Source organism: Pholis gunnellus, assembly GCF_910591455.1.
Source record: "Pholis gunnellus genome assembly, chromosome: 5".
In the NCBI taxonomy this organism is placed as follows: Eukaryota; Metazoa; Chordata; class Actinopteri; order Perciformes; family Pholidae; genus Pholis; species Pholis gunnellus.
In genome coordinates this window covers 18,402,696-18,412,952 of record NC_136531.1, presented here as the reverse complement: position 1 = coordinate 18,412,952, position 10,257 = coordinate 18,402,696, and positions in this window count along the sequence as shown.

Below are 10,257 nucleotides of genomic sequence, written 5' to 3'. Positions count from 1 at the left end.
ATGACAAAGCATAGAACTTTATATTTAACAGATCCATATATTTTAAGGCATGAAAGTGAAATATATCAATGCTGTTTAAACTCTTGGTGCTGTTAATGTGGGGTTAAGTTTGTACTTCTATAGAAAACTGATGCTGTTGCCATTGTTGCTCTAGCCGCATACTGTATCTCCCTTGGGATAGCTTTTCTCTGGAACTCAGTGTGGACTTACGTCACAGCGTAATGTGTGTGGGAGTTTCTACTTGTGGAATGCCTCGGCACCCTGTCTGCCTCCCTTCAAGTCATCTAAGTCGACACCTTTGCACCTCCAAAATTGAGGGGACGACGAAACAAAGAAGAGCCTGATCTAATATAAAAGCTCTTATTATGCTATTAAATTCAAAAAAATAAAGACCAAATGAAGTTTCATTAATTTCAATGAAAGATTATGTTTTATAAAATGTTTGTCTGAAAAGGTGTGTGTGTGTGTGTTGCAAAATGCAAATACTCGATGTATCTGGTTATTAAATTCAGCTCTGAAGTTAACATTGTGTTTATAGATGTGTTTGCTGAGGAGACCTCGGTGGCTGAGCGTCCGTTAACGGACAAAACACAAATCTCGACATTCACTCGTCAAGAGCCTTGTAACTCCATTTCAGCTTTTGTTATACTCAGAAAAAATTGTAATACAATGACAAATGCAACTATCTAACCGTCTATAAAGGAACAATACAAACTTTGAAGGTGCAGTATTTTAAAAACACAGGTTTTTTTAAATTTAAAATTTTCAGACTTTAGTCTTCAGCCCCAGAGACTTAAGACTTAAGCCCACAAAGGGCCGGTAAAGTGACGGCAGGTAAAAAAAGTATAGTTTGTACACTAGGGAGGGGTAATGCTAAGGATGGCACCAGTGTATCATCAAGCCATTATTTAAGGCCTGACCAAAGAATCCCAAACACAAAAATGGTGAATAAAAAAAACCCAGTCTGACTTCTCAATTAACTACTATACGTAATTCCTTCTTTTGACGTTTTATGGGGATTAAAATGTGTTGTACCAGTGTTAAATTATTTTGAAACATTCAAGGAGAGGGCCTTGCCTTTTTTTCCACTCCACTAATGTTTGTACAATCCCATTTTGTATAAAAGTCGTTGTCATTTTGCCATGTTACTGCCTTTATATCTGATGGATTATATGACTGGTGTCTAATCTGAGCATTGCTTCATAAAGTAATTTCTTTACATTACAGTCATTTAGCAGACGCTTTTATCCAAAGCGACTTACAATTCTTTAACCACATGGTGGCAATATGTAGCTTTAAGGCACACACCCCATTGCCTTCAGGCCAAGAGCAATTTGAGCCTTCACACCCTTAACAACTGAAGGAACAGATGCAGTGCACAGTCAAGCTTTTGTTTTCCAAATCCCTAAACTAAAAAAAAAAAAGCAAAAGCACTTGGCTGATCATTGCAGCTCTCTGAGTAAATATGGACTGTAAACTCCTCTTGAACAGGCAAAGTTCAGTTTGATCAGTTTGCAAAATGCTGCAATGACGGCTGTGTCGATGACAGAGGCAATTTAAAGCCGCTTCGACTAAATGAGGTGTTAGCTTGACTTTTAGGGTTTGTGGCTGCAGCCGACGGTTGGAAAGAGAGCTACCCTTTCCAAAGCTGCTGCCAGGACGGAGCCTGTATCTGCTGTTTGTGATTGTGGCCTTAGTCATGAAACGCCCAACCTCCACGGAGAAACATGCTTTACCCTTTCCACTATTCCTCCCCTCCATCTTTACAAGCGTCTTCAAAGCTGGGGAGGAAACATCTGCCCTCTGTCACCTCGCTCCACCCCCTCACTTCACAGACAGACTGAAGGAGGGAGGGAGGGAGGATGAAGGAGACAAAATAGATGCACTCCTGAGGATATTAGAGGACGGAAATCTGTATGCGTTTTTTTTATTTAGATGCATGGATAAAGAGCTATTGAGCTGGAAAAGAGGGAAAAATGCATCAGCTACAGAGAGGGAACTCTAATTCATTAAATCTGATCCCTCTACTCTCTGTGCGTATGCCTTTGTATACATAATAACTAGACATGGACATATGGTCTCTAATGGAGTCTGATATAAACAGTGAGGTTCATAGGAGTCCAGATGACATCCCTCAAAAAGGATGTGCGCACACACTCGCACAGTTAGTCACAGTTTTGCATTGCATTGGTTTGTATTACAGTAGGAGTAAACAACAGCGTTACATTTACTCAGGGCCACACTTTGCTTATGTTAGCCTTAAGAGGCGAGGAAAGAAAAAAAGCAAAGCAAGTAATCAATCTTGTAGCGCGAGAGCAAAATAGTCCCAAATATTCTTCTTTCTCTACGCCATATATTCCAATAATAATAAAAAAAAAAACGGCAGCTAATTTTGGATGAAGATCATTGTGACGTCCCTGCAGTAATAATATGGGAAAACCGGGTCATTCAGGAAGGAAGCAATGAGGTGACAGCTTCCTCAGGAAGTTATCGGTGGAAGGTGGGGGGGGGGGGGGGGGGGGGGGGGGGGGGGGGGGGGGGGGGGGGGGGGCTGTCAAGTCTGTTGCTATGGTTTCCACCTGGTGAATTCGGATAAGCTGTGGCGGGGCAGCCGTTTGTTACTTGGGTACGTAGGAAGCTGATGATGGACTGATAGGGAGCACAGTTCCTGTATTGTGTTGGCTGCAGTGCCAAGTTGATAACCGAGTAGTGCAACAGGAAGCCACCACAATTTGATCATGATGCTGAGCTCAACAAACAGTTTCATATCGCTCAGCTGAAATGTTGTCATGCACAGAAAAAGTCAGTTATTCCCCTGAGGAAGTTAGGTTTAACAGCTGACAGGAAGGGCTATGTACACATGTCACTGCGGGACAGAATACAGGCCGCATTTTCCATGAAGTGATTATTCTTATATGATCTGGATGAATATTATGCTTAAAAAGCCCACTCTTTACATATGACAGCAATCAGACAATCAGTGATAGTGCTATTATTCCCCTAAAATAGTGGTTCTCAACCTGGGGGTCGAGACCCCCCCAGGAGGCCCCAAGATAAATATGAGGGTTTATTTTGTGAAATATTGGACCTTAAAAGGTAAACAGATCGGTGTTTGTATGTCAACACTAGAAAGAATTGACTCTATAGAGTGAAAGGAGTTCGCAGTGACCAAACCACAAAAGCCACCTGGTCGCAGTTTCACCTCAACTCAAGCACCAACGAGCAGACACGGTGAAGTAAAAATATGGTGAACGTAGTGCAGCATTTAACAGTTAAAGAGTCCGATATTTCCCTCAGGAGACTAGAAACTGAGCAAAAAAAAAGATTATCATTCTCCCAAAAATATTTTTGGGGGTAATTTATCATTTTTATGTCTAAATGTGATCATGAATTCACATAAAAAAAACATGAATTCAAACAATGCAATGACCAGTAAGAATATCACCACCCCAATCACAGCACATCATCAGGTGGAGACAAACGTGTTTTCACTGTTCGATGGCTAACTTTCCCTCGGATGCAGTGACACAGAAAGGATAGGTTTTGAAACAACAAAGGGATGTGGGAGACAACCCTACGCTGTTCAGCGTCATATATCCTCACCAGTGTCTGCTCAGGAAATATGACCCTGAATACATTCGATTTGGATTCATAATGGCAGGCAGTGATGGGTGAGGGTAAGCATGATATTTATTTTGGTCATTACAGCTGACAGTGGCATCATATGCATATTTTCAACAACCGGAAGTGGGCCTTTAGTATCAAAAGGTTGAGAACCCCTGCTTTAGGGGGTCACAAGTCATATTTGTTGGGTAACCACAAACATAAGAGACTTTCCTAGAATAAATGTTTAATTCTGTATTTTGTATTGTTTTATAAACCTTCCTTACATAGACACCATGATGAAGGCTGACATAAAGCAAGTGCTGTAAAACCTTGGTTTGATCAAAGTGTGAGTGTGAACTGGAAGCATCACTTTGCTGCGTCTGTTGTTTCTGTTCTTGGCTGTGAAGGTGCACGCACTTTATTCATCACAGAGATGCAGCCTGGCTCGACGCAGCCCTGCCAAGAGCTACTGGCCTCTGCCTGAGTCGTGTTTTAATAGTTTTAACAGTGAAGCGAATGGCAAAGAGGGCTGTCACAGCATTTACCAGGGGGTTGTGAAATCCCAGGGCTGCTGTATGGTTCCAGGATACTCATCTCAGAATAATCTTAGTTATACTGTATGGCCTCAAACTACCCTGGGACAAAACCTTTCAGAATAAGATTTTCTGAGATTCAGACGAAAGTATAGAGTCATTTCTTCTCCCACAGCTACACCACAGATTGACTTCAACAGACACCACACAATAAAAAACAGATGTCTGTCTTAGTTTGATGTGTTTTATAAATTATTTTCTTCAAATCGTTTATTTTAATGGTATTTGTTTAACAGCCTTAATCGTAGGGTGGCTGTAGGTGGGGAAAACACACAATAACAGCCCAGTTGTCAGCATCCAGCGGTGGTTGGCATTAAAACCACAGCCAGCTCCATCTTCTGCAAAGACACTGCTGCTCGTTGCTGAGCACCGACACTTCTCTTTACTCGAAACTCAAACAACATCAGGTCGTCTTAATCACACATAGTGCGCACACACACTTCCACTACCTGTTTTCTTCTTGCAAAGCAGAAGCTGTTACTTTTAAGTGTCTTTGAAGCCATGACGGATCAAAGGCATGTCATCTTTCATAATCTTAACAACAATTGTGTGTGAGTGTGTTTGTGTGTGTATAACCTGCCTCCTGACAGTCACTGGTGTGTGTGGGTCAGAAGGAAACCACTTGAGGTTCGGAAACATTTCAAGCAGCACTTCTTGTTTCAAAATATGAGGTGGGGAGGTGAGCGGAAACTCATATGACATGTACGGTAAGTCACATGTCAAGCCCAACAACATGTAGGTTTTACATTCTGTAATTGTGTTGATAAAACAATAGTAGACAAAAACTAAAACTGACAACTGAATGACATCTGTTTTCTTTACAATTATTCACTTTTCTATTACACTTGTCCGTACTCTACCTTCAGAAGAAAAGAGGTCCTCAAAAAAGCGTGTATGAGGGGCAGGAAAAAGGATGTGGCAACTGAGTGAAGGGCAACATCTCTTTATTCATCCACTCCTCATTCACTCCTGTACTGGTTGAAAATACCTTATTACGATGCCAGTTTTTTTTTTCCAAAGATTGTTTGTCTGTGTCTGTGGTCGACTGAGTCTCTGGATGTAAACAGCAACTGCAACTGTGTGATTATGATCCATTTACTCTCCACTGTTTCCATATGGAAAGATCCTGTATGTGAGTTTGTGTGTGTGTATGTGTGTGTGTGTGTGTGTGCCAGCAGCTCCAAGCACTGACATTTAGTTATCTGACAGTGTCACACGTTTTATTCCACATTTGTAACATTGTACAGAATCTTTCCACCACACTACAGAAATGCAACATAAGGCCACTTGTAAATGCCATGACAATGACTTACAGTGCCATGACAGTAACATTAAATTGTGGGCAGCTGGGGTATTGAACAAGATTTATTACACTGGGAGATTGTCTGTAGTTGGCTGATTTATATGTCATTTATTGACAACCCCTTGAGGATCCATTCTTTCCCACGATCCACGGCTGGCTTGCGACCCTAACTTTGAAAATTGATGATTTAAAATACTGTTCCCTTTGAGTTAAAGTTTAAGAATATAAATATGAATCTTTTAAATCTCTCTTCCTAATCTGTCAGGCTTCGCTAAGGAAAACAACAACAACAGGCTGTTACATAGTTGAAGTTGATTAGCAATTACTCATGGTCATTTGAAATGGTTTCAGTTGATGTAACCTTACTTGTATCTTGTGATCAAACACTTGCAGGCATTGCAGTGTGACCTATTTTGTTCTAAGTGACAAAGATGCACACAAAAGCACACAAGCACAAACGTAAGACTGGATCTTACAATTATGCGGTTCTTAAAGCCTAATGATGAAGCTTGCACATACTGTATGCACTCGTGGACTTACACACAACATACAGGTGTTTTTGAAGTGTAAGTCAGGACACAGGAAGTGAGGAAAAAACATTCCGTGATGTGATGTTTCTTAAAGGCAAATCTGCACAACATGTGTTACATGTCTGGGGCGTTTCAGGTAGTTGCTTACAGATGGATACATGTAAATTAGCACACTGCCATTTTGTGTACTTGCATACACACAACACTGTGTCAGTATGGAAAGGTGGTCATGAAAGTGTTTCGTTCAGGCTATTTAAATTAAGTGAAAATGTGTCACATACTCCCCCCCCCCCCCCCCTGTTTAACGTTCTCATTACTCTCTAATGATCACTGCAACTTGTCATTCTCCATCTGACAGATTGCTTTTTTCCCAGACAGTTTTTCCATTTGGATGACTAATGGTCACAATGGGCTGATGTCCATTTCATGCATGTGGGACTAATGTTTGCTAGCTGCCAACATGAGCACACACAAACACTCAGATTGGAGCTTTCCATATGGAAACACAGGAGTATATAATTGTACAGATACTGTTTGAAAAACAGTTACTTTTCACAGCCTGATACTTGCTGAAAAACAGACACCGACACACACACACACACATACACACGCAACACAAACACACCAACGCTGTGTTAGCTAGATGCATCTGCTTTTATTCAGCCTTTTGTTTACTGGAGATGCTGAGGGGACATGAACTTGCATCCTCTCATCTTCTTCCTGCCTACATGTGCGGGTGATTTGTCTGTCTCCATGCGTCTGCTCATTTGTCTCCGTATGTCTGCTCCTCTGTCTGTGTGAATATGAGAAATGATGACTGAGAGTCAAGAGGATGCTTAAGAGAGCGACAATGAGAGACTGAAGGGAGGAAAAGAGGTCATATCAACCAGCGTTTCTCTCTCTGTGAACGAGCTGAGAAAGGCTGAGGACACACAAGCGGCTTGCCGTGGAAATTGTTGCCACTGCGTGCAACAGCGATAGCGTGTTGTGCAACAATTGTGTATGTTTTGCTCACTGGAAACAGCAGAGAGTTATTGACCACTTGCTTCCTATCCACCATCACTTCGTGTAACATGGAAAGATAACCTATCTACATCTATACCACAAGCTTGCGAGTTTGGCATGTGGTAAACTCTGTTGTTGTGTGTTGCAAGGGAACCGTGACGACAATCATCTCACATATCTGGAAAAAGTCTAAATCTAAATGTCCTACACATTATGGTGTGTTATGTTCTTACTCAACTCACTCTCAGATAATATCCTTTACAGCTGCTGTGTCTTGCATCTATGTTTTTGTGTCTTTTTGCATCAGAAGTAGAGCAAAATTCAATAGGGGGGGGGGGGGGGGGGGGGCGTGTAAAAGGTTTAATAAGTATTTGCCCGACGGTATGAATTGTGACTGTACTGTGCTGACCGGTAACAGAAAGTAAATAACTAACTAAAGTCTGCTAGCTGCTTGGCTAATTTGTGCGGTGTAAAATGCCAAAAGCAGTCAGAGCTGCTAATGCACTGAAAAAGCATTTATGTTTGGTTTTTGTAATGTTTATGTGAGGTGGCTCAAACAGACACTGATACCCTCATCGTGGAATATATTGCAAAATGACTTAAAACTTAAAGAACTGATACCATTTACTGCTTTTAAATCAAAATTGAAAGCAATAGAGGCAGGTTACCCAAAAATGTAAATGTTTTTTAAATTAACTCGGTTTCGTTACTCTCTTAACTTTTAACTTTCTTTTAACTTGTCTTGTTCTGTGTTTTCTGTCTGTAACTATGTGTCTCTGATGCTGCTGCCTGTCTTGGCCAGGTCTCCCTTGAAAAAGAGATTTTTAATCTCAATGGGACTTTCTTGGTTAAATAAAGGTTAAATAAAAAATAAATAAATAAATTGAAAAGATGCAGCTTTTTATACAAGAGTGTAGTCTGATTTTTGAAAGCACTTTCTGAATAAAGGGAGTTCAGATTCTGTGTCTGCTGGTATTAATTCTTTAAAAAGTAGCCGTATGCTGTAGTGTAGTGTAGAGTGTAGATTCTCGACGCATCTCAATGTATCGAGAATCGTTGACGGAATCGTGAGGCAAGCGAAGATTCACAGCTCTAATCTAAATACGTACATTGAACAAGAAGTAGACATGGATCAGACGCATCGTTTATCTGCTCCAACCTAAGCTTCCATCGTTAGCATGTTAAGCTAACTAGCTCACTGCCATTAACTAACTTAGTTAGGGTATGCAAAAGAAAAAGTCCTGTTCACAACAAGCACATCCATTGTGTGATATTTCCCAACTGCATTGAAGGCGGCCCTGATGCTATCAGCGACAAAGCTGGCTCTGTCCGGCTCTTTAATGGATTTGGGGAAGTTAAACTCCTGCGACCACAGTCACGTTACATGCCTGACTGTATATAAGAAGTGGATGTAGTCATCGTGACATCACCCATTGGTTTAAGGACTGTTGTTTTGAAGCCTCAAATTCGCCGTCGCCATCTTGGATTCAGGCCAACGCCATGTTTTTTTCCCCGTAACCAATGAACGGAAGTTACTCTATTTGGAATGCTGAGGAGTGACGGACGTAGAGACGCCGTATACGGCTCAGGTAGCGGCCGCGACCTGTCAATCACAGTAAGCCCGCCCTGAAGCATAGAGAAAATAATTTACTAAACGAACATCATGCTGTGTAGAAGAAGACTTGAAGCTAGCGATTAAGACCATACATTCATGTTTACAATGTTTACTGAGGGAGTAAATCAGGTGAAAGGTAGGGTCATTTTCTCATAGACTTCCATCTCCAGACTTCTTTTTGCAACCGGAGGAGTCTTAAGAGACTTCCAGATTGGCTTCACTTGGCAGAAGTGGAGGTTAAACGGGATATCTGGAGCAGAGCAGCAGCAGCTTCCGTCCTCCGTCTGTGTCTACACAGGATGTATTCAGCCACAGTATTGAGTAATAGGGCATCTGAGTTTTGGGCTGTGCTCAGACCACAACACACAATCACTGAAGTTACGTGTAAGAAATGGAACAAAACAGACTTGACTTTTGCCTTCGACATGATGCCAGTGTTTTATGTGGTCATCATGGCATTCTGATGCAAGATTTGGGGTTAAAACAAGTCAGCTGGAGACATTAAAACGTCAACTGGATATTACGTTTTTAACCAACTTAAATTCTTAAAAATAATATGAGCCAATTAAGTTGCAAACTAGAAAGGAGAAACCTGTCTTTGTCTCATTGTTAAGAATTATTCACGGTAAACCTGTCACAGTTATCCCTGTAATTTGCATTGGTGCTGGTCAGATTGAGCAACAGTGACTAAGGGGGATGGGGTGTAACGGTTAAAGTTGAAGCTGCTGCAATTGAGTTTTTGTTTCCATGTAGTTAGACTCACCCTGCACTCGCCAAACCAAAGTAACCAAACACTTTTACATAAGTGGCTTCACATATTTATGTCTTATTCCTTTACTGGTTTATACTAGTTCAGTCATTATGTAGAAATATATTTAAAATGTATGTGGATAGTTTTAACTCAAGTTGTATTCAACCCTGTTTTCTCTGAACCACATTATTGGGGTCCTGTGGAGAATTTCACTTTAATAGAGGTCATCCTGCATCCGTTTTCTTGCTGTCTGGGGGGTTGAGAAAACGCAGACAGTTTGTCACTGGAATTGGGTGAAGGGCTGAACATTTGGGGGGGAAAGGAGGAAAAAGTAGGAGGAGATTTAGAGTAGGAGTTGGGAAGAATGGAACCAGATATACGATTACTTACTGGCAAAACTCAAGTACAGCAGCTGCTTAGATTGAGCGTTAGTCATAGGCCTCTCGTCGGTCTCTGTTCCCCCCTCCTCTCTTTCTCTGTCTCTCATGAGAGTGTTGTGAATAGCTCCTGAAATAGAGGCCGCCGGAGCGAAAAGGGAAATGTGAAAGACGGCGTAGACAGAAGGGGGGTTTGTGCAAGCAATGTGATCGGGTGCCAGTGTGAGAAATGTGTCCACATGGAAAGATATGGTAGTGAAAGAAAAGAGCAAGAAAGAGTGACGTGACAAAGACAAGGCCACACAGATACGTGAAAGGGAGGAAGAGAGAGAGAGGGAGAGAGAGAGAGAGAGAGAGAGAGGGAGGGGGAGAGAGCGGGGGAGGGAAATCAGGCGGAGAAGGCGGGCTGAGACTGAGAGTCTGAATCTGAAAGAGCAAGAGAGCTGGTGAAGGTTCACAGTTATTTCCCCTGCCATA